The sequence below is a fragment of the Rissa tridactyla genome, chromosome 7, assembly GCF_028500815.1.
Source record: "Rissa tridactyla isolate bRisTri1 chromosome 7, bRisTri1.patW.cur.20221130, whole genome shotgun sequence".
In the NCBI taxonomy this organism is placed as follows: domain Eukaryota; kingdom Metazoa; phylum Chordata; class Aves; order Charadriiformes; family Laridae; genus Rissa; species Rissa tridactyla.
In genome coordinates, this window is record NC_071472.1 from 3069383 (window position 1) to 3095063 (window position 25681).

The 25681-nt window shown below is 39.9% G+C and overlaps 1 protein-coding gene across 18 annotated transcripts in view; it reads right to left on the minus strand.

The window, feature by feature from the left end:
- MBD5 (methyl-CpG binding domain protein 5) overlaps positions 1-25681 on the minus strand; it is a 144835-nt gene that overhangs the window by 96132 nt on the left and 23022 nt on the right. Inside the window, exon 1 of one of the 18 annotated variants that reach the window (XM_054207665.1) lies at positions 5168-6109. The exons of 16 other annotated variants lie outside the window; for them this stretch is intronic. The gene's annotated coding sequence lies outside the window, so the exon portion shown is untranslated. Of the gene's footprint in view, positions 1-1883; positions 2667-5167; positions 6110-25681 lie in introns of those variants that run through there. One more of the 18 variants, XM_054207666.1, reaches the window with a different exon arrangement.

The window sequence follows — 25681 nt, forward strand, 5'->3', positions numbered from 1 at the left end:
GCCTTCTCAAAGGAATTTGAGCATCACATCACAGGGAAAAAGTTTCTTCTGTGTTAAACCCGCGTTTCAGGGGAATCTTCTGAATCTCTTGGGACCCGTTCATTTTACTGAACGGCACCCAAGAATTTTGTTATTTTTTTCTTTATATGATTTTATGATCATCATCCCAACAGCCAGAAGCAGTCACTATGATCTCATCTTCAATTACTGTGAATTTACCAATGGAATTAAAACATTTTCTTTTTAATACCACATTATCTTATTTACAATACCTGATTCCTATATGTCATTTGCCACTGACACAAAAAAATCACAGTTACATGGCACCAGAAATACGTGGACAGTCGTGAAGAGACTGAAAACAGACATTTTCTGTCTTAAAGTCTATATTCTCTATTTTTATATATTTTTTAAATTCTCTAGCACCTTGTTTTGAATGTTGTTCCTCTAAATATCCTAGAGTATGAAGAGTTGGTTCTACAAGATTCTGCGTGCTTGTCTGGTGCCAACCCACAAAACATATGTCTCTGCTCAAATGGAAGAATCTGTTTTGATTTTTTTTTTTTTTTTAAAATTTCTTCCTGGACTTGGGACAAAACATTTATTTGGATACAACTCAACATTTTGTATCTTCTGAGATATGAAACTTTCTCAATCCCAAATATATTTTCCTTAGTTTATTCCCAAACAGCAACTTTGAAGAAGCTACACCATCTGAACACATGACGATAATCATTCAAAGCAAATGCTCAAAAATCATTGGGGAAAAATAATAAATTGGTTTTAGACATTATTTTTTATGCCCGTGGGTGCTACTAAGTCTTAAAACCATCAGATTTATTTTTAACCTAAATAGTTTATTGCGTAGCTATGCAAAAACATCGATATATTTGTCTAATGTCATTAGCTTTCCATTTGTTCCCACTGTAAATAGCTTTTGTACTCTATTTTTGTATTATTTGGGATAAGGTAGATTTTTTCCCCGCTGTTATTGACACAACAGCACAAAGTATTGTTGAAACATTTTACCAAAATACCTCAAACGCAGAAAATGACACGGCGCAGACCACCCTGACCCCGCCACCGCCTTTCTTTAGAGGAGTCTCTGCCCGGTCCAGAGCTCCGATGGTGAAACCTCGTTTCTCCCCGGGCTGTGGAAACCGTCCGCGTCCACCCCATGCTGGGGGTTTGCTTTTAATTAGAATATCACAAATGCAAACAAAAACACACTAACCTCAGGAATTAAATATTTGCTTTAGTTTCAGCAAATTAGCTTCTTGAAAGAGCCAAGTTCTGCACACGCATAAATCAAAAGTAACTTTGACGAAGTTACATGTGTTACTTTAAATCACACGGGTGAAAAACACGCCTGCAATTCATATAGATGTTTAGGTATTAGAAGAAAGCTATTAACTTGGACAGGTGCAAAATTTCAGACCATTTTCTTTTAGATAAGGGAATATAAGCGAGAAATACTACAAAGGCTTTGCAATCTCCATCAGTCATTTGCCTCTGGGAGGTATGTTTTGCTTAGTTCTGAGAAAAAACCCGAACTTAAGAGTCATATGAAGATTATTTCATACTAAGACAAGTATACACAGAAAACATCAGAAATTTTAGTGTGCATGACAGAAAATCTGTGTATAGCTACCCGGGGCGAACTGAAAGTCTTTTCTATGTGTTTTTTTACTGACAAATTTAAAGGACTAATAGATTTGTAAAACACCGAAGGGATCTTTGTTTTCCAGCTTTCTATTTTTACGCCCGTAATCACGGACGGACGTGGCGTGCTGGCGATCACACCTGATGCGTGCGGCGGGAGAGGAAGAAAGCCCCGGGAAGCAGCACTGCCCACAACGCACCGCGATCCCCACCAAGGTTACCTTCTCCTCCCGTTTCAGAACCCGCCAGATGATTCAACTCAAGTTGGAAAGGCCATAAAAGGAATAGGAGGAAAACCACCTGAGTTTCTTTTTTTTTTTGTTCCACAGTAATGCAGACAAGTCAGCCTCGGTATTTTCCTAAATCAAGAATTTTAAGAAAGAAAAGAAATAAACCATGTCTGTCTTGCTTTCGTGAGAGACAAGCGAGAACTAATGAGATCGCATGACAGATGACTCTGCTCCAATATCGTTCTAAGAAAGAATTTCATCCTGCTTTTAACTGTTATTTACCATTTTATCGACGCCAATATAACTGCACTTTCTAATTATCATTTTAAAAAAAGACATTTTAACTAAAAGTATGAAAGCCTCACTAATTTCATCACTAGTAGGCTGGGGAAGGCCAGTCTCTGCAGTTCTCGAGTGTCCTCCAGCAGCACTCAGGCCCACGTCATTAATGAAATTTGTCATTGCGCTGAGCAAAGCGGGACTTGGTGACGCAGCTCCCCACAGTCCTCAGGGCAAAACGCCGCGCTGTGGGGCTCCTTCCACGGGGGCACCGTCTCTGTAACTGATACTTGCATATATAGAGATATAGATGCTATATTTAAGTCTAAACCATATGTGCATACATATAAATACCATATTTATAAGCATATATAAAACCCAAAAATGTATTTTCTCTATGTAGTAGTTACACTGATACTTTATTTTTTAATATAGTCAAAATCCCAGTACTATTAAAAGTTCTGAGAACCGAAATAATATTTCTGAAAGAAAAAAAACCACCAAATAACAACCCTCAATGAGACACTACTACATTATAAAGCAATCCCATTTCTCTTCCAAACATGAATATCTACATTTCTTCCCTTTCTAGGTTATTTATAAATACAGTTTTAGCAGCTAATCTCTCTTTAAAGCTCAACAGTGTAACAACTTCTTCTACAATTACCAAAAGCAAAATTCTCCATGGAGATTGTCTAACGTGCAGCCATCTCTTGGAGTATCATAGGACTTTAGGCAGTACATCTTAGGAAACTAAAACTATACTTGAGCCTACAAAAGGGGTAGGACAAACTAAAAGAGAAAAAACCAAAAGGAACACACAAAAAACCACCCAAAACCTCCCCAGAAGTCCCCTATCAACGCAACCACTAACGGAGTGTGCTCCCTTCGCTTCAGTCCCTGCCATGGAGTATGTTCTGCCACGTCATTCACAAACACATGAACACAGCATCTAGACTTTTCATCCTTATTCTCACTTATTTGGTACTACGTTAATAGTAGGGCATGCTCTTGGAGCCAGAGAGATTTACATGAGCACGGAAGTTATGACTCATTCAACCAAGCACGGAGAAGCTTTTGCATCCATTTATTCCATATCTCAGGTGGTCTTTGAATGGGGCTGCCCAACCAGCACCTACACCATCTGCAGCCATAGGAAGATGAAGAACGTAGGGTTTAAACTCTAGTTTATCAGAAAGGAATGACAAACCAGGAAACCGAGTGCTTCCATGGGAACAGGAGGAGGATCAGGAGCAGACCAAAGCAAAGCTGGAGTGGGAACCAGGAGGTACTACAAACATCAACGGGAAAAACCTTGCCTTGCTATGAGTAGCCCAGAAATTAAGATGAGAGATGAGAAGAATCCTTCATTCATGTAAGCTCAACATGGGAAAAGTGAGGGAAAAGTAAGCCCAGTGCTGCCCTAAGAAAATTATTATCCACAGCAAACTAGGTCATAGAAGTGAGTCGGGTTTACTAAATATGTACTTTCTTTGTAGTTAAGCAACCACTGTCAAAGTAATGAGATTTACTCACGTTTCACCCAAGTACTCTTTTGAATTCTGACTAATTAAAATAACAACTAAATGACCAGTCACACATGCTGCACCTTTCAGTGAAGATGATGCATCAGCAAATTTGAACAATCTCTCAGAAAAGAAGATGGTTTTGACCTTTTTACAATTTCCATATACCAAAGAACATAGTTTGCACCTATGCTGCCATTCATCCAAACATCTACTGTATCTAAAATTATGCTCTCAAATGTAATTCATTTCCCAAGTCATGTGAAGGTGACAGAGGTCTTACTTTACTAACGGAAAACTGTGGCGAGTGATTTTTAGTGACCTTCGCAAATTCTTGGGATGTTGGTGACACAGTTGGAAACAAAATACAACATTTCTGTCAACTGTAATTTTGTGGTTACAACACTGCAATGATAGTTGAAATTCTTCTGAAAACGTGAAAATGCATAAATCAGGAAAAATGAATGAAAGGATTAGGAATACTACTTATTGTTTATTTTCGGATCAAAGAAAGAACACAGAAAAATATTTTTAAAACTGTGCAAGTATCACTGTGCTTTATACCACAATGTTCTTCCTCTACTGTTTAGATGGTTCCAAAAATATTCACCCCCGAATATTTGTGGCAGTTACTATCACCCTAACAGCATTTTATAGCTCCAGGGCAGCCTATGTCTGTAACAAATCTGTAGAGAACTGATGTCATAGTAATAATTTTTCTAAACATAGAACTAAAGACTGAAGGAACTGCATTATAGAACTGTAGATACAAAGCTTTAGTTTCTGAATGCCTATTTCCTATCAATAATTGCATTTAAAACTTGCAAAGATGTTACAAGTTGGACTAAAGTTCTATTTTTGGTTGATTTTGAGAGAACTGTGTACTGACATTTACTATTATAAAATAATTAGTGTTCCTGTGCTTTCAAACAGCGAATACCAGAAATCATGACACGGAATCAAAAACTGAAAAGAGGACAGTACACAGCAGATAAAACACTGACGTCTCTTCAGAGACATTCTTTTAAAATGGAAAAAATGGCACAGTGTTGGGCCTCAATTGTTTGAAGAAATATTCTTCTCCTCCAAAATCAAATGAGAAACATTTAGAAGCACAAAATGCTGTAAATTTAAGAATGTATGAATTTGTGATGATTACACAGCAAAAGAAAAAAAAAGCATCTCTTCAGATATGTCTCTTATTTTCTGTCTTCTTTAAAGACCAGAAAAGGCAATCAAATGCAACAGAAAAATTGTATTAATTGGCTGATCTTGTGACGGTTTCCATTCAACAGTATTTTTCCATTCATTTAGTTGAAGGATAATTATTCAGCACGAACTGTGAAGTTTTATACCACGTTTCAAGTACCAATAGGCAGAATGTTACTGCTTTGTAGAAAACTGGGACCAAAAGAGGAAGGACTCAGGGACACCGGCAGAGCCCCCATTACCTGCTCGGCAGAGTCATACCTTAATATCAGGTACCGGGGCAGCCACAGCTCCGAGGGCACCGATTATCCGTGGCAGGCACTAGAGCAATGGTCCTTTGTTACCTCTGGCCAGACTCTCAGAAGAGCTCAATACCCTGCTGTGCCAGATGACTTTCCCACCTGACAGAAAAGAAAAAACCAAACCCCCAAACCCCACTAACAAAACCCCACAAAGACGTGAGAAGAGGCACGGGGGGCGACGGCACTACAAGGAATAGGATGGCAAACGCTGCCGGACCAGAGCACAGAGCTCCAGACAAGCAGGAGAGGATTCGGAACAGGGCACTGCTAAATCCTCAAAAATCGTTGTAGGTAAAATGCAAACTCCTATGGAACAGCTGGATTTCCAGTTGTAGGAGCGGCGTTCACAGCAGTACGACAGGGCGAGCTGTTCTGCCCGGGGGCAGGGACCGCCACGGCTGGGGCTTCCCCTCTCTCTGCACTAGGCCGCGTTCTCCTGGTCAGTGTAATTTGTTTAACCTCTATTAATGTTTAAGCAACAAGTCTTCGGGAAATTATAAGTAAAGCTACATGAACGTTACTAGGAATTCACAAATATCTTCCCTTTAAGGAAAGGAAATAGAAAAAAGGCCTCGGAAAAGTGTTTCTCTGAAATCTTAAAATCATAGTTAGTAGGTTTCAAGGGTCTTTTCTGCATTTTGACTTCAATATTCAGCCGCTAATAACTGTGGAAAATTTCCCAGAAAAAGAACCATTTTTCGTCAGTATTTTAACATCTGTAGTTTTACAAAGGATTTCTCTTTTGATGCAACCCCTAGAAATAAATTAATTCACAAGTGCCCCCCCCCCAAATCCCACAAGATTTAACAGAGGAATATTTCTTTATATCAGCAGCGCGCGTTCACCATCAAACTGAAATCTAGTAAAACTTTTAATGCAAGATTAAAATGTTTTTAACGCATGTATCCGAATACACAAGCCTGCCACCCACTTTTTCAGGCTTTACACTCACATATAGCTATTACTCTACCTGCTTTCCCTTCACCCTGATGTCTGGAGAAGCGCAGGCCAGAAGGGCCACCCGCCTCCTGAAACAAATACCCAACCGGCTGCTGCTGCTGGGGATACCAAAGCGGAGGCACCGCAGGTCCTGACGATGGGAAAAAACAAAGATGAAAGGTAAGGAAAAAGCAGATGAAAGCTGGGGACGTGCCCTAAATACCGACATCTCTCATTGTCTGAGCGTCGCTTTGAAAAAGACCCCTAGAACACAGGAAAGATTTTTCTAAAGACAAAGAATGGTTATCAAAAGCACGAATTAAACAGGAAATAACAGAAGAAAACAATTCTCTAGTTGGTCAGGTGAGCCAGTATATACTTTGCTTTTGCTTCTAATGGTACTTGAAAAAAACCCTAGTAAATGTATCTTTTTAATCCTGCTGTTTACCTTAATTAAGGGAAACGGTACTCATTCTACAAGCAACATCCACAGAATGCTTAAGCTCCAAGTATGGGTCATATTTACTGTATTTTTCCTCCTCCATTAAGATAAGATTTGTAGCACTGCCATAATTACAATGCTTTTAGAACAAGTCCATATACAAGTATCAAATTCTGATTGATTACTATCAGTAACAATGAATATCATCTTCCAAAACTTCATTTCTTCCTTTTGCCAAACTTAGATCAGCTACTATTTAGCTGATGATTTAGGAGCATCCACAAAAGGCATCAGGAGCAATTTAGTTACACAGGTCTAATTTAATCAAAAATACCTTGTGAGATGATTGTATTACTAACAGAAACGAATTTATGTCTCTCTTCAATTAGGTGCCCAGTATACACAGATCAGTCCCACAGAACCTGCATATCACTCCAAGAAATTTCAGAATACTCCTCAAATGTAATAATGTTTTTTGATTTTTTTTTTTTAATAGCAAATTTATTTGAAGTTACACCTGTATTCCTTCCTTGGTTAAATAAAAGATAAAATCCTATTTCCTCCCAGTTGACTGTGCTGCCTTCTTGAAAAGCAGACCTTCCAGACACATTAAAAAAATGAAAAGGCTTAGAAGGGGTTTTGCCTTTTTCATTTTTTTTTTTTCCCTAAAATAAGGAAAATCGTAATTTTGGACGGACTTTATTGGGTTCTTTACCTCATTTCCCCTCCAATATATTTGGCTGCCAGATTAACGCCACCGTTTCTGTGTGACAAATCTACTGTGCCATTTAATCAGCTTAGTTCAATTGTAATTTTGCGCTATTAACAAAGTGGACTTAGGCATCAGGGAGGGAGCGCTTGTTTCTGCAGGGCTCAAATCCTGTATCCAACCTTCAGATGCCGAGTGACACCAAGCTTCTCCAGGCTACCTGTGCTTTCCGGAGCTCAGGACCTGACTCACGCTGCCAGACATCCCCATTTAAGACACATTCAGTTAAGACCTCACCGCTCTTTATTCTTCTGCAGAGAAAAGATCATCTGCTATTAAAGGACTCGGCGATGTAGGTAACTTCTTCTGAACGGCCTTTCCAGCTCTCAAGGTGCATCTAACACAGCTTTAAAAATTCTGGCTTTAGCTTGCCGTTCCTTCTGATATTTCTGCCTTTATCAGTTTTGTCTCCATCATTACTCTTTCCATCTTATCTTTACTAAAAAGAAAATCTTTCACAGAAACTGCCTTATTCCTCCCAGGGGTTTGAGAAGCACCTCTCTGCGTTAGTGGCACTGCTATCACACGATGACATCTCCACAACAGGCACACGGACAATTAAGTCAGAGGCAGATAAAAGCAGTATTCCCTTCCTACTTGGTTGAAATGAGGTTTGGAAATTTTTGTTAAGAAAATGACCTTGTTAATTTTTTAAGACATCTCCCGGGAGAACCGTAATCATCACATCCCTGCTTCACAGTCGTCAGGAGGAATTACAAGGATTGTGTTGCTTAACTTCCTTAGTATCCAGACATATCAGGTATGCAGTTTGTCTCTTCCCAGTCTAACAGCAGAAACAGTATTCGTAGTAAATGCTGTTTTGTGGAAGTAATTGATAAGACAGGTTGCTCTCTAAGAAAGGGAAAGATGGAGTGTCTGCATTTCAGTAAGACCCTCTCGGGGCAGCAAGGAGGCATTTGAGCCCAAGGAAAAGTTGCGCTTTAGGTCTTAAAGAGAAGATTTAACTATTTTTATTACATCAGACAAAATATCACATAACATCTCTTCTTTAAATACAGGGCAAATACAGAAGAGGTCTGGAGCCAGGCTAGTCTCCGGTTTCACGACACTTCATTACCAGGTTGGAAGTGACGACTGTCAGATTTCCAAGTTCAGCTGGAACACTGCTCTAATTCAGAGACATGCAGAAAGTAAAGGAAAAAACACCCCAAGTTTACTGTTAATTACAGAAAATGAGAATAAGGTGATGTTGATAGTGCTAATAATTTTAAACCATTTTAGAAACAACTTTCATCTTCAGCTACAGCACTTAGAAGTTTCTTAGAAGCACTGCATATTTTAACAGATTTCTTAATCAGCTTCTAATGGTTATCTGGGATATGTAGAAGACTGGAAATATGTATGTGGGGAAAAAGAAAAATCCACAGGCCCTTTTGCACGTATATCTTCTCTAGTCCCAAGCCCAGTACAGAATCGGTCCTCAGCTGCGTGTTTCCTACCTGGCCCTTGCAGGGCTTCAACCGCCCCAATGTGCCGACACAAATATTTGCAGAGCCCCACTGAAAACCACAGCCCTGAAATTATTTAGGCTTATGGCAAACAGCAAACAAACAAAACAAACAAACAAAACCCCCAAAGAAACAAAAATTGAACCTATTGGAGAAAATTTTGCAGAATCCAGCTAGCTACCTTTCCCCCCTCCCAATTAAAGCGCAAAAAAATATTGTTTTATCTACACCATTTCATTAGCCCACAGAAACACCACCACAAGCACTTTCACTGGTGCAAGTAAAAAAGGGGAGAAAGCCTTCATGTGGAAAAGGAATGAACGGCCAAGAGGAAGTGGGCAGAAATTTCTCCAACCGGTTCAGCTGCTGGAGAAAACTGCCTTTTTACAGCAGTGTTGCTGATGCCAGTTTCAATCACCAGTTTAAACCACCAAAGCAATTTTGATCTGCAAGAATTTTATGACACTGGAGATAATACTGGAAGTTTTTTTAAGGAATGACATCAAAAGCTTAGCTAGAAGTATCCATGTCAAAATAATGATATTGTTAAAAATTGTCATCTATTTAACCCATTTAAAAGTTTAAATTCAGGATTTTCGTTTGTTATTTCTTTACCTCCCCTTGGTGGTTAACAGACCACAAATATAATACCCGCTTCTTGCTCTTTTAGAATGATTCTAATCTCAAGTAAAATAGTACAAATGACTAGTAGAATTGCCATCTAGGCCCTACTGACGGTAAATAAAGCAGCAGCATTTATATGCATTCAAAAAAGAAAGAAAAACACTCCTATAAAGGCTTAATAATTTCTTCCAATCTTCTTCCCTTCGTCTTGACCCGCTTCAGCCCAGTTTTTACTCTCCCTTTTTTCAAATTATCTACAATTAAATCCTCAACTACACAGATCTTTGTTCCTACGAAGTCCGACGGAAGGCAGCGAAGCATAGACCCACCACCATTGACTCATTGACCAGATGTGAACTTGGTAACGCGCGATGCCGATGGCCGGGATCGCACCTTCGGTTACTGAAAGCTCTGCAGCATTCGGGCGCCACCATGGCAACTCCCAAGGATGCAGAGATTCACATTCATGCCTCAAAAATTTAATACATTCTTTCATATACCCATATGAGATTATTGTACATTGAGTGGTTAAGCTGAAAGAAAGAAATGGGGCGGGGGGGGAGGAAAGCAAAAAAAGGGCCTTTGTCCTGAAACAGTCTTGTCTTTGCTTTCTTTGGAAGAGTCATCTAAAAAATCACTACTGTTGCAGAATGCTCTTTCATGACATTTAGCCTTAATCTTCTCTTTCTTCATTTCACTGCTTTATTTCTAGCTATAAGCCCCTACGCTAGCCCGAATATTTCCTTTTTATCTTTAGTTGTTTACAATTTCAGATATATGTAGGCTCTTAAGTCTTGTCTTGCCTGTTCTCTTTTCTTAGTCTTTGTGTAACTACTTCCTTAAGAGACCAGACAAAGGCACATTCAGGTGTCTCCGATAAATAAGGCAAACCACGCTTTTAGCCCTGACGTAGTATTAGTAAATCATCTGGCTGGAATCCCTTGGAGTGAGTGTCCACAAAGAAACGGCTGTAAGTCATGCAACCAGTTACATTTTTTTCAGTGGATTGCACTGGGGTCCTAAAATTTGATATTTGTGTCTAGCTCTCACACGCCACGATGCATGAAGCTTTTGTTCTAAAATTCTAAGAAACTGGGTATTTCCTGAAATCCTCCAATTTTGGTAACCTACAGACAGCAAATAAATGCAAGTATGAAAATACACACAAATGTCATCAAACCAAAAAACCCAACCCAAAGCCTTATTCACAGAAATTCTAAACATTTTTGCTGTGCAAAGTAAATATACAGTGATATGGTTTGATCTGAAATCAACACAGATAAGTAGATGATCGTTAAGGTCCCTTCCAACCTAAACCATTTGATGATTCTACAAAATATCTGTATGTTCATAGACAATCCTGGCCATTTGAAAACAGCATCATGGCAATAAACCCAATGTCTTGGATAAAGAAAAAATAATTAGCACAGAATAAAGGTAACTTTACGATCTATCAGAAACTGATACCAGATTTTTGCACTTTCACGTTCAATTGCTCTGTTTCTGCCCAACACTTCACCCCTCCCCTAGCACTACCACAACCAACCAACCGCACCAGGAGCTCACCTTTAAAACTAACCTGTTTTCTTGCTGTACTAATTGTAATACATCATCATCATACAATCACTTGTGCGGGCAAAAGGCAGGCACTGATAACACAGTAATAGAAACGAGCTACTTCTGGTAGTTTATGATACACGGAGCACACGGAGGTTCCCATGAGGAGATAAGGCCACACGGGGCACTGCAGAAGAGAGGTGGAGGCCTGTGAATACAGGCATCATCATGGCCACGAGCCAGTCACCCACAGTAAATATATGTTGACCTATGGCAGAGTATATTTGGCGTATAACCTTGTGTTTCACTTATTCCACAGAAAACCTACACTTGCTATAGATTAGAATCACAGAAACGTGCTGCTTGGAAAGGATCTCTGGAGGCCTCCAGTCCAACCTCTTGCTAAAAGGAAGTCTAACCAGATCAGGATGCTCAGGGCACTGGCACATCCAGTTTCACATATCTTTAAAGACAGATTTTTACAACCTCTCCAGTGGCTGACTACCTTTATGGTGACTATTTTCCTTACATCTAACTGGAATCTCATTTTTTTCCAACTTGTGTCCATTGCCTCTCCCTGTGCACCTCCGGGACAAATCTGCCTCTGCCTTCTCCATACCCTCCAACTAAGCAGAAATTCACTTTTATAATGCCCCCTCCCTAGATGACGACCAACTCTGTACTTTGAACACCTGTAAACCCACAAGTCTATCTCCTATTCATCTCACAGATAGAAAAAGGGTCCCAAGGCAATCCCAAGCACCAATATAGGCTGGGCAGTGACCGTCTTGAGAGCAGCCCTGAAGAAAAGGACTTGGGTTTGCTGGTGGACGAGAGGCTCAACATGAGCCGTCAAGTGTGCACTAGCAGCCCAGAAAGCCAATCGTATCCCGGGCTGCATCAGAAGAAGCGTGGCCAGCAGGTCAAGGGAGGTGATTCTGACCCTCTACTCCACTCTCGTGAGGTCCCACCTGGAGTACTGCATCCAGCTCTGGAGCCCCTACTACAAAAGAGATATGGAAGTGGTGGAACGTGTCCAGAGAAGGGCCACAAGGATGATCAGAGGGCTGGAGCACCTCTCCTATGAGGACAGACTGAGAGGGTTGGGGTTGCTCCGTCTGGAGAAAAGAAGGCTCCGAGGAGACCTTACAGTGGCCTACCAGTATCTTAAGGGTGCCTACAAGAAAGCTGGTGAGGGACTTTTTAGGATGTCGGGTAATGGCAGGACTAGAGGGAATGGACTAAAACTAGAGATGGGACGATTCAGACTGGACGTTAGGAAGTTCTTCACCATGAGGGTGGTGAGACACTGGAAGAGGCTGCCCAGAGAGGTGGTGGAAGCCCCATCCCTGGAAGTTTTTAAGGCTGGGCTGGACGGGGCTCTGAGCAACCTGATCTAGTGGGAGGTGTCCCTGCCTATGGCAGGGGGGTTGGAACTAGATGATCTTTAAGGTCCCTTCCAACCCTAACAATTCTACGATTCTATGATTTACTGCAGAAATGAAGCATAAACACGCAGAAAGTCTGTGCTTTCTGGGAGCAAGAAAAGTTTAATAAATCTCCTTAAATCCAACCAACAACTCCATTTAGTTATTTCAGCTGCTCCTTCCACTATTCAGTGCAACTACACCTTAGCACGCAAATAATTTTCAGTTCCTACTGCCAGCTCAGCAGGGGAAGATTTAAATCTGGATTTTCTCGTACCATAACTTTTCATTTCTTGGTTGTCAAGGTCTGAGATATTCTGAATTCTGTGCACTGTAAGAGAAAGAGATACTGCCAACCAATCTCAATACCTCAGCAAGTTTTTCTTTTTTCTTTTGAAACATAAGGGAATATTTTTGAGAGTAAGCTGGGTCCTTTTAGGCAGCTGAGGTTACAATGTCAGTTCATTGTTGTCACACTTTTGTCGTTAGCAAAAGGTACAGATGCTATGGATTTCTTAGGTGTTCTACCACTTACTGTAAATAATGTTATAATTTAATCATCATCATAATCTTTCTTTTTAATATGCTTTGAAGGTGAATTAGTCTTCCATACTAGGGAGGAAAAAACCAAACTGTACAGACGTAGATGTGTTCCCAAATCTCGGCTGCTTTACCACAGACTACAGTAACACACACAAAAAATACTCTTTTTCTGTCTCCACTCACCCTGTAACCGCAAATCACCACAAGCACAGCATCCTCCCACCACCACCTTGACTTCCTCCATACTGTGAGGCTCTTGCAAGGTGCTTAGCTGGTCTCTACTCACCACCGTCCAGCTGGGCGCCGGACCTGGTTTGGGCACTGAAGTGCTCTTCAGACCTCTCCCCTTTTAAAGGGCTTCTGGCCCAACACAGCCATTATCAAATACCTTTGGATGAACTGCCACTCAAGATCCAGCTCATTTTATGTCAGGCAATGTTTTCCAGAGCCCCTAATTTCGTTTGATGTGAGTCTGTGCCACTTCTGAAAACCCACTCATTCATTCCCTCTGCCTCCCCCTGCCAACGCTGGCATTTATGGGGCCACCCAACGAACCACGGCAAGCCAGGCCGAACACCCGATCTGAGCGAAACCTCCTCAGTGGGAGACAGGAGGAGGGTAAGATATGAGCTTTTACTCCTTTTCTGGCTATACAAACGTTAGTACCAATGCAAAAGGAAGCAGGAGGGACACGGGCAGCTGGCTCTCAGGCTGTATTCACTCTGCCCCTGTGGCCATGCCTGCAGACTATGTTCGTCAGGACAGCCTTTTCATTGGTGTCAAAGACATTAATACAAATAGTTCAAATCAGGGTTAAGGCTGTCCTTAAACTCCTATGTTAACTTCATGTTACCTTGACAGTTCCTCTTTCTGCAATACTAACAGTCATTTATTTTTAAAAGCCTTGACGAGATGGGTAATTCCTGTAGTATTTTCTACATTCTACAGTTTAACTACGGTTTCTAATAAAAAATTATATCACAAAGCTTCACTGAAATACTTTATAAGAATGGCACCATTCTTAGCTGAATGGGAATTCCCCATGGAGAATAACAGAGTCTAAAATAGCTCCAAGATGTAAATCTCTCATTCGTCTCCCTGGGTGCTCTCATCTGCCTCCTGCTACATCACCAGCACGTACTGAACCCACTCTAGGTTCCCCGAATGCCCCTCCCCAGCAATTCCCATCAGTATTTCCTGAGTGTCTCAAGAATATTGACGTCTCTTCCCAGAACACGTGGTTGCTTTAGCAGGATCTCACGCAGGGATTTGCATGCTGGGGGTGGGGGGAGGCGAGAGAAGCCAGAACGGTCACGAGCATGGAGCCTCCCAGACCCTGCCTCCTGTACACAGAGCTTTCTGACACGCTTGTCTGTCTACTGAAAACCTCCTGTGTGATTTAGGGATTATAAAAAGGAAGACGTTCTTATACTCTTAAAGATCAGTACATCCCTAATGCTGCCATAGGAAGCTGTGGAGAAGTATAAATGCCTTCAAAAATGAAACAGTAGTTATGGACGACAGATCCATTAGTAACTATTAAAAACACATGGTGCGAGTCCAAGTTTCATTTCTAGATGCCTGATGGTATCTGAGGTTCTGATAATCGATGATGCATATCTCTATACATGCACTTTTGCTAAGCCCCCGCGCCATCCGTTGTCACAGACAGGATAGAGAAAGGGCCCCCAGCCCTGACCCCGCCGGTGCTCCTGGAGAGGGTGACAGACCTCCTCAGACCACGGACAACCACAGGACAGCAAGGAGAACCGTAGGCTGCTGCCCCTTTCCCTCCACGCATCTGAGTTCAGACACAAAAGCTGACATCATGAGACTCAGGTTTTCGTTTCTATGAAAAACTAGAAGCCTTATTAATGTAATTACTTTTATGACTTTTCTTCTTAGTCTCCTCCCTTTACTTCAAGCATGATCTTCTGCCACCCAGCCCCAAACCGGTCTCTTCTCTTTGACCACAAATGTTAGGGCTCCTAAAATGTCTTCACCCACTCATCCCCAAAATTAAATCACATTCATATTCACCTGTGTATTCTCTCTGTTGATGTGAGTTCTCCTCCTCATCCCTTATTTTCTTATTTTACATCAATAACAATCTCATAAACTAAAAATATCACGACTACCTCATTTTAGTCTGGTAATAGTTCCTCACATTACAAACCTCTTGGCCTAATGCACTTTCAGTTCTGATGCCCAGTATGATTATATCCTCTGACTTTCATCTTCCCTGCACTTAACCAATTGTTCCACAGGTGGAAAAGCTGAAATATGCTCCATCACTAGTCTTGCATGTCAATGGAGTTACATACATCATTTATCTTCCTCCACAAAAATTGCAGGCAAGCTCGCATCAAACAGGCACTGGGTTCTCACAAAAGATATGGATAAGTAACTGTAAAAGAACAAACAAAAGAACGTGACAAAACCAAACTGCGGGACACCCTCAGTCTGCCGCAGGGATAAAGCCGGAATGGCCGGTACAGATAGTTCAAGTTAGTACGATCACCTGTCTGGCCGCAAAACCTTCCGCCAAATTTCCCTTCACGTGTTTATTTTAATCTCCCAGGCAAAGCGTTTGGCAAATATTGCTCAGAAGAATAAAACTCTTTCATTGGTAACTTCGTCATTGCCTAGTGAAAGGTCTGTACACCAGCTAACAGAAATCCTGCAAAGCTGATACTGACAGATGATGAAAGCAAGCCTTGAGCCCAGCTATAAACGAAGAACAGAAAATTCTCTAAAAACAAAACAAATGTTAGTGGTCAAGAAGCAGTGGGCTATTTTTCAAGTTTTAATAGGCAGAAGCCTCGCTCATGAATTATCCCCTACTCCTTGACAAAACAGAACAAATTTTGAGACATTAAGTCCAAGATGTCACAGCACTTTGAAGGTTCTGCTCCACCGTAGCATTTCACAGCCATAGTTCAATACCAGCCTTCCCGTAAGGCTGACTAAATCCCAGGAAAACACAAATATGACACAGAATACTAAAATTTTAAATTAAAATTTTACAATTAACATATTATATACGTAAAGTGTAAAAATAGTCAACAAAAGTAAAACATCCACATGTCAAAATCATTCTTGTGTAAAGCACAACATAGTTACTGCTTCAGCAGTTAAAAACAAGTTTTGTTCATCTCGAGATGGAGTCAAAAACTTCATCCTCAGTCTGAGTAATCAAACCACTAGATTTTAAGATCTGAACTATTTCCTCAGCTAAACTCTAACTCTTTAGGGAAGCGAAAAAAAACCCCAACACAAAACAAAGAAAAGTAGAAGTTTAGATTCTTGCGGGTACTATTTTAAAGTTGATTAATATTTTCAGGATCCCTCTTCTAGGGATATCTGACAACTTGGTTAAGAAGTCACTAACTACTGCTGCATTTGGGAAAAGAACCTCCATTCTCATGACTGTCTAAAATCAACGTAAATAGTAAATACTAAAGTAAGCTCTGTTGTAAACATAAATTAAGAGTCCATAAAACATAAAAATGGCCAAGAAAGGATTTGTTACAACGTTCAGGATAATTATGTGGACGAATAATTGCATTAATTAGTATTTTGAGAGATAATACATCTTAGAGCTGTTTAAAATATGTAAATACGTACATTGTAAATGTGTGCTTGAACTTGTAAATAAGAAAGCAGATTAATGGGAATAAAGACAAAATATATTTCTTAATATTATCTGGTATATCAAAGAAGAGGTAAACAACTGTAAGTGAGGTGTTGAAAAAATTGGGAAGTCAAGGCTTTGAACAAAGTGAGTGTAGCACATCACGTAAATGAGGAAAAAAAAGTTACAAAGAGGCAACAATAAAGATTATCTAGTAGTGATACTGAATTGAGAGCATAGAAGCACAGATGACTTACAAGTCTAGACAGAGTAACCATTTATTATATTTAAAAAAGCTTCAGAGACTACAGGCAGATGCTATATAGGCACCAGATATCTTAAAAATGGGCTTTTCAATGAGAAGCAGCAGTAGTACCAAAATTAGCAAGAACATGCATGGCAGGAAAGACGACATCAGGAAAAAGGCAAACATTCCCCAAACCAAAATCACAGAGCAGCCATTCATCAACTGCTAAAAAGCTGCCGAAACCCTAGAAATAGAATTGTTCTTCAGAGGAGTCTCCTAAGAAAATTTCAAAACATGAGCTGCAGGGACAAACCCCCACGGGAAATCCCATGCGAAGAACTACAAAAGACAACTTCAAGAGATGACAAAGCGCAACTTCCGTTGCATTTCCACTACCGTTGTTCAAAAGGAGTTAAATCCTTGAAATAATAGTCCATGAAAATGACATCAGAAGAAAGCAAGAAGACGTGCAGCAAACCCGTTTACCATCTGCTGCTGACCCTACAACGGCACACGGGATGGCAGAATTGCAGGGATTTAGCTTTGCAACGATGACAACCCATCCCGTGCAACTCCAAGCTCCTTTCACTGAGGGACCCTCCGGTGACACCACACGAATGCTGGGAACTGTAATTCCACCTTGAACTAGCGTTTCTGCTACTTGGAGATCACACAGCGAGATCAGTCACTGCAAACTGTCAAGAGGGGCAGAACATGACTTTCATAGTATTTAAATAAATTATAGCTTCAGCTAGGCTAAGAAGGCTGGAAGCTTCACGACAGCACATCTGAAACTGTTCTGTGTGAAGGGAAAACAGCTATATCTGAGCAAGTGCATGCACCTATAGCAAGGAGACCGAAGAATTTTCATTCATCAACATTTCCTATTATTCAGAAGCACAACAGTTTTGTGCAAGAGAAAGCAATCCTTTTCAACTATGCAAAGAGTCCATAGTTGTTTTGAAAAATCTGAAACTTTTCACAAAAAACCCAAGACTACTAGTAGCAGAAATTGATAACTATTCCTTATTTTCAGAAGATTTTTATAAGAAGGTGTCATTTATATGAAGGTGTCACACGGCATCATTTACACGTGGAGGGACGTATGAAGAGTTCATCACTCTGAGAAGGCAGGTTTCTAGAGAACGGCGATGGAGTGACTCCTTGTGCTTCACTTAAATGCAATCTCTCACACTTGCAAGCGTCAGAATATACCAATACCAGAAATATCATACTGTAGGGAATTACCTCGTTTCTAAAGCTTATTAAATTATAGAATTTAAAAATTAATCTTAAAAATGCTTTGTCTCTACAAGAATTCCTGGCTTCAGTCAATGAAAAATTCAATGAATGAACAAATAGCGTTTTTTCTAACTAAATATTTGAAACTTGGTAATTGATTTGCGATTGTCAAAACATTATTTCCATTCTGCAGGAAAACCACCTTGCTTTCAAAAGCTACTTAGACACTGTGCGACTTTTCAGGATGCTACCCCAGATACACTCTCTTCTGCATCAATACATCTTCAATTCCATGAACGCAATATTCTGTTTAACTTTCAAATGTTCAGTCTTGAACACAAAAAAAAGGCAGTTAAAGAGCCGACTTGGGGGGTTTGGTTTTTTGTTTGTTTTAGTTTGTTCGTTTTGGGGTTTTTTTTATTGTTGGTGGTTTGCTTTCTTTTTAATGTATCAAAGTATACCTCAAATATCTTTCATGAGATTGCTCCAATATTCTTGAACATTGCCACTTTTCAAGGGTCATTGTACATGAGAAATTAAGTGCACAGTTATTATAAACACAAAAGAAACAGATTCATATTTATAAAAATGGAAATGACGTTTACACAGAGGCATCACATACCATTTATTTTGATATTAGTTTACAATCAAAATTAGTCAGTTCTGTGAAGCAGAACAGCCCTCACATAAAAATCCGAAGGTTCAAATTTTATTTTATCCAGAAAAGGATGAAGCTCCTATGGAACTAAAAATATCCCATCGTAATACTATGGGTCAAAACTCAACCACCACCCAAGACTCCTTCCCTCAAAATAATGTGGTTTTGTATGAGGCAATGGAAGGACACGAGCTGTTCTGCCGTGTATATGGCTGGATGCAGCCCTATGATTTTAATTACAGATTTCTCTTTTATCATCGAATGTTTTAATTACTTTTAACAGAGAGTTAAGCAGGAGAACTGAGGTGATATCTGTAGGCTAAATCTCTCTTGGCCTGCTGAGTGCTGACTGGGCTTTCTGCCCCGAGCTGGGATGGAGACTCATTATACAAAGGTATATCTTAACAGGTTTGATTAAATCATCAATGAGTTCTGGAAAATGCCCCATTTTAATTTGTCCCAGCATACTGAGGAGAAGCTGGAAGGAAAATGCAGTCTTCAGACAACGCAGGATAAGAAGCAGCCGTTGACTGCACAATTTTTTGCTGCTGTCTCTGCAGTTGACTGTGGACAACCCGGCTGCCGTAGCTACATAACGTCACCTTCCCAACAACCTGCCTCCACTCCACCTTTGACAAACAGGAGGCAAAAACCTCAACAACACCCACCACTGCGACTTGCGTTCTACAACTGGCGACCACAGCATCACACATATCGGTGGTATTTCTACGTTTACCATGGGTAAACCTGATGACGAAAAACAATCTGAAAGTCTTCAGGTTCTATTTTCTTGCTATCTGACTTAATTTTTATTTTATTCTATCCTATGGGTTTCATATTTAGTTAATAGAACAAATTCAAACAATGTTTTCTATTTGTCTCCTCGAGGCCATGGAGGAGGTCCTCCCTCACCTGAGGAGGTCCATGTCAGAAACCTGAAACAGAGATGCCTTTAACTGGGATTCCATGGTACTGGTCCCGCAATTGCTACCTGAATGAAGACACTGATGGCTTTTAAGGAAAGTTGACTTACACATATATCATTTAACCCAAGAAAAAAAATATGCTTTCTAAATTCTGAGGGCTGTTCAGTTCTGAGGCTACTCAAATAGGATCCTATTTCAATTTCCCATAATAAGCTCCCACATCACTTTTATATCTGCCCGATTAAAACTCATAGAAAGATGAATGCTCTCAAAACAGAAGAGGAGGAAAAAAAAAGATTTTTAATGATGCTTTATCATTAGCGATAAGTGAAACTACAAAAAATAACTAGATGTTTGGGCTGTACACTCAACCAATTAAAATTTTCTATTATATGTTTGCACCTGTAGTAGTTTGGTTTCTTAAATCAGAAAAAAGAATTTTTTTTCTGAACTTTTCTGAATTCCACTAGACTGAACATAAACTCACAGAAGAGACGTTCAGTATATTCATACTTTCCTTTTTTTTTTTTAAAAAAAAACCATAACACAGATATTCCCTAAAATGATAATATACTACAGTAATGGAGACGTTGTAGACCAAGTCTTGAATGGTGTAGTCAGGAAACTAGTTTGGGCGCTGGAAAAGCCCTCGTTTGGTATCCCAGCTGGGATAACAATTCCTTCTCACCTTTAAGCACATCACAACTGCTCAGGGTGGGATTCAGCTTCAACGTGAACATCCAACGCCATCTCCACTGTCCCTGGCGCACAAAGGCCAACCAAAGACCACACGAAGCAGCGACTGGAGGCCAGGCAGGAGACAGACATTAAAAAGCTCTACCCGCTTACAACCAGGTACTTCTATCCATCTTTCAATTCTGTATTCCACTACCAAAAAAAATAAAACGCATCTTTTTTCTTCGTATGCAACGATAATTTTGAAAAGAAAAGCGAACATTTTGTATGTGGATGTTAGAAATTCAGTGGTTTGCAAAACTTAAATCTTTTTAAATATAGTATTAAAATACGCTTAAATGAACATTTAACTCCATATTCTCAAAGATGTCTGGGCAGGTCGGTCCCTTTTAGGGCTCGATCATGTTTTTTATAATGTCGCTTTACATAGATTTTAGTGGAAGCTCGACTCCGCATTTAATCCTTAACTTCTAATCATCTGCTAGATAAGATGTATACAAAACATCTATATAAACCATATGGTGGTGTGAAAACGTGGAACTGAACGGAATGAAATGCAAGCTCTTGCCTTTTCTGAACACATCTGTTGCTGTGGCTCCTGACAGGATGGCACCAAAAGGGCTCCCACACAAGCAGGACAGAAGGCAGGAAGCGTTTTGCACATGCTGTGCTAGGCTGCAATTAGCAGATTCAGAGGCCACCTGTCACGGGCCCGAGTGGCACACAATTCCAGGGGACGGGCCGGGGGAAGCAAGCTGAATTTTCAGTAGATTTGAGGCATGCCCCGTTTCACTGACAGCAGTGAAATATCTCCTTCCTTCTCTCGGTTCTTCCCAGCATACCCATTACACAGGTCTTTGCTACCAGATTACCGGTCCTCGACATATGTGATGGGGGACCGCTACATCCTAACATTTAGAAAATTTATTATTTAAAAAGTTATCCACAACTGTAGGACAAATCTGAAGTGTTCTTATCAAGGCACATATCACTGAACCTTGTCTTCCTTTAATCTAAAAAAAAAAAAAAAACCACAACAAAAAACCAAACAAACAAAAAAAACAAACCCCAAACAAATCATGTTGGGACTTCTCTAAATACAAAATCAAATACGGAGTTTTTACTGTGACATTTTCGGTATTTGCAATGATGAACTTTTGCAACACATACAGAACACGACAGAAAAATCATTATGCAAGTTCAGAAGTGATGAGCTTTACCCTTTTTGGCACATTTTAGCTTTGATAGCAGTCAATTTTTCCCCTCATTATAAATGGGGAAAGTAACGATATCATGAAAAGGCCACTTAAAAGCAAAACAAAATAAAGGAATGCAAATTTATATTGGAGTTACACAACTGCCTCGAAGAATGCTCAGAGCCTACTAATCTTCTGTTTATTACTCGTAAGTTCTGCTCTTTGCCTCAACAGTGCATATGCAACACCGAAAACTTCGAAAAGCGTATTTTAAAAGCTGACTTTGAATACTGTGAGCATGAGTCAGACATAATTTACATGGCTGAAATTTCACTAAATAACTTTGAAATTATACCACCATAAACCTTGTCAGGAATACTTATTTTCAGCTTCTTCATGTCTTCAGTTACTGTAATCCTGAGCCCTCCACCAACATGAATAAATTTAACGTTATATTAAGAGTGACGCAAGGCTACCATCAGTCACTCTTTAAAGCACAGATGCAGAAGAGTGTGATCAATACAAGAGCACAGGGGAAGTCGGTGACAGCGCTGAGAATGCGGCTCAGCCATTTGAGCCCCGGACCTTTCACCACAGACCATATGCTCCCCTGGCATCCCAACACGTCTTTAACAACCAGACAACCTTTTCCCACACTCGTTTTGTTTAGCCAGACTGCTCCAAACACACCTCCTTTTTTTTCAATTAGCCACACAAACAGGAGAAAGTGGTCGCAGGCCCCCGATGGCTGTTAATGACGCACTGAAGAAAAGGGCTGAAAGCTCCAGAAAAAAGCTCTTCCTTCTGTAAGATCCAGCCAAGTTTGTGGGTCGCAGCAATGTGGAGGAAAATGTTCAGAAGGAATTTGCACCGTTCTCTCCCGCATTAACTCCTCTGAGCCTCCTGCATCATGAAACACTGTTCCTCTTGCCCACTGGCATATCAGAAAGGACCACAAAAAAAGCTGTCTGCAGCCCCACCGCCGCAGATCACCATGAACGCTCCCATCGCCACAGATCAGACAGTGGTGGCTTTCAAGAAGAATCAAAGAGAAAGAACTTCTGTCCCTCTCCAAAGGATGACTGAAGGCTCCACTATTCCTAGGAAAGTCATGGAGATGTGACAGGGATCCATTGCCCTCTACTGAGGCGCAGACAATGTACATTCAGATGACAAAGTAGTATTTTTTGAAGAAGTTATTCTCACACTAGGATAAGCATGCATCATGCTTACCTGTGGAGAAGAGGAAACCCAAACAATAAAACACATTTGTAAAGGATGAGTTGACTCCAAAGACTTGAAGAGAGGGCAGAAAACCATTTTTTCTTTTTTCCTTTTTAAAGGACAGATGTGTTTTATTATCTCCCGTAAGGTAACAATTAGTACTACTCTCAAAGGCGGGCAGACAAACCTGCGGAGATTAAAGTTCTTCACGTGATGACCATTCACTCTTCCGACAAACTCGAAGTCCATTAAAAAAATTACCAGTTCTCCGTCCATTGAAAAAGTAAAACAACGTGAATTTGGGTTGGTTTCTTTTTTCCTTGGACAATCTACATTGACCTACCTATATTTTGATATGTTGATTCCATATTTTCATCTTTTTAACTAAGTTGTACTTGTTGGTGTATAAGCTTACTTTCACTCAGTGAAGACCAATATTCAAAATATGTTAAAATAAACCCCAGCAGTCTAATTTAGTATCTTAAGCACCAAAAAAGTAGTATTCATCAAAGCATTCATTTCCAGAGATGCTAAATCATCTTACTTTGAGACTAATTTTTTTTTTCCAACTATGTTGATATCTAATATTATTTAGACAGCACAGTGAGAACCATGCAAAAATGTATTCTGCTTTGAAAGTCTTTTCCTTAGGTTCAGATCCTATTCATTACAAATGTCTCCTGAACTGTCCTTCCTCACTCGTAGCACAAAAGTGATAAAGAGCAGCAAAAATTATCCATATGATTCTTTCCTGTTAATTCCTCTCATGAATTCAGTGATGTGCATAGTTGTGGTATATGTACTTGCCTAATATCTTAGTTTAAAATGGTGTTGAGTCCAGGCTCATGGCTCTACTTAAAGAATGGCAAAAAAAATTCACCCGCACCTTTATTAGACCAATTCATGTTTGTTCTTTTAGCACTGACAAGGTAGTTTTCACACAGAACATAAGATAAACCCACAAAACAACATGAGTATAACCCTGCTACCTCCTAAATCCATTTCAAAATTACCACTAAATTAATCTACAAGTTCCTGTTTCTTTTTTACTGCTGTTGTCCTCTTCCCGGTACACAGAAATTACTAACTTAAAAGAGTATGAACCCCTTACATGACTGCAGTATGGATGGAGGCTTCCTGCTGCTGCTGGAGTTGGAAATGCTTAGCCCAGCCACACGCTCATGTTCTTGCCACTTTACCTTCTAGTTCTGGTCTATGGAAGGTGAACGAACAGCTCACAAATACATCTCCATATCAGTATTAGAATACCAACACTGTCCATATCAGTATTAGAATACCAACGGGAAGTTTTAAGAGAGCGTGGAACATTTGCCCCCTCTCTTTAGGATTTTATTTCTCATTCCACGCAGACAACATTCCCTCCTTCAGGCATGTAACTTAATCCCAAAGTGAAAATACGTATGTTACAATTACTTAAATATCTTTTTAAACTGGTATCATTATAAACAGTTGTTACATGCATACACCAAAAGAAAAAAAAAGTTTAATTGCTGAACAATAAAGGATGATTGTACAGCGGCTAAACATGGGTGATAAATCCTGCTCTTCATAGATTAAATGAGATATAAATAACAGCAAGATGACACACTTACCATAGTACCTTCTAAAAACTCTTTTATTAGACTATAATTCAGGACAGAAATAACAACATAATCTAACGTTCAGAGACTAGAGCAGGAACAGATTTCTAATCCCAACTCTGACGCTGACTTGAGCAAGTGATTTAATCTCTCTCAGCTGCCACTTCTCAAATGACATAATTTTTTCTTGACTCTTAAGTTCCTATGAGGATGCACCAATAGATCCAGCTTTGAAATCGTTAAAAAAAATAATCTATAAAAGATAAAAAACAAATTAGGCGCTCTGAAGGTATCATAAAAATAAAGTAATTACAGCAAAGGATAACAACCTAAGCATATCAGGATGGAACTGAAAGAAAATCCATAAAACAGACTTTAATCGCTGTTGCTATCTTGTGTTTGTGTTTAAAAATAAAAATAAAAAAAGAACAAAGCGAGCATATTTGGCTCTCATACCTAACACTAGAGACAAACTTTTATCTATATTTTTTCAGGTAACAAAGAGAAACCCATTATAAATGATGAAAAACATGGAAGTTGCTTCTCATTTCGGCCAAAGATACAACAGAGAACACAAAAGATCTAAAGAGTTAAGTGTAAGAAATACTTAAAAGCAAGGTGTTATGCTCAGCACTAGCAACTAAGACCTTATCTATTCCAGCCAAGCACTGGAACCAGCTCCCCGGGGAAGCGGTTGTGGCCCCAAGTCTGTCGGTCTCCAAGGGTAACGCTCTTAAATACGTGGTTTAACTTGTGGGTCACCCCGTGTGGAGTCAGGAGTTGGACTTGATCCTTGTGGGCCTCTTCTAACTCTGGATATTCTACAGTTCGATCATTATGCTAAAAGCAGTAGCAAAAATCATGAAATCCAGAAAAATATAGGCATTAGGCGCTGAGGAACTGAAGCTGCTATTCCTACTCATAGATTTTTCCAAACAGTATGAAATTGAGAAGTTTGTTTTAATTTTCATGTTGCCTCCAGTGCCCTGAAGAAAAAAAATTAAATCCGAAACTGCTACAATTTTTTTTCTGCTCTTGCTTTTCCATTCAGTGAGCTTTGCAGAAGCAGCACTGATTCTGTCTGTATTCCTGGAAACTCTGCATCGCATTGGCTCACATTTTAAAGGTTATCTTTAAAACCAAAATAATTCAAAATTGGGCTTTTCAAGGTAATACGTACTTCTTCATGGTTGGGGTTTAAACTTGTGAGAAGTTCCACTGTTTGAAACCAGAGAATAAGCAAGTACTAGGTTTGAGCTTCTGCTCAAACACCTTCCAC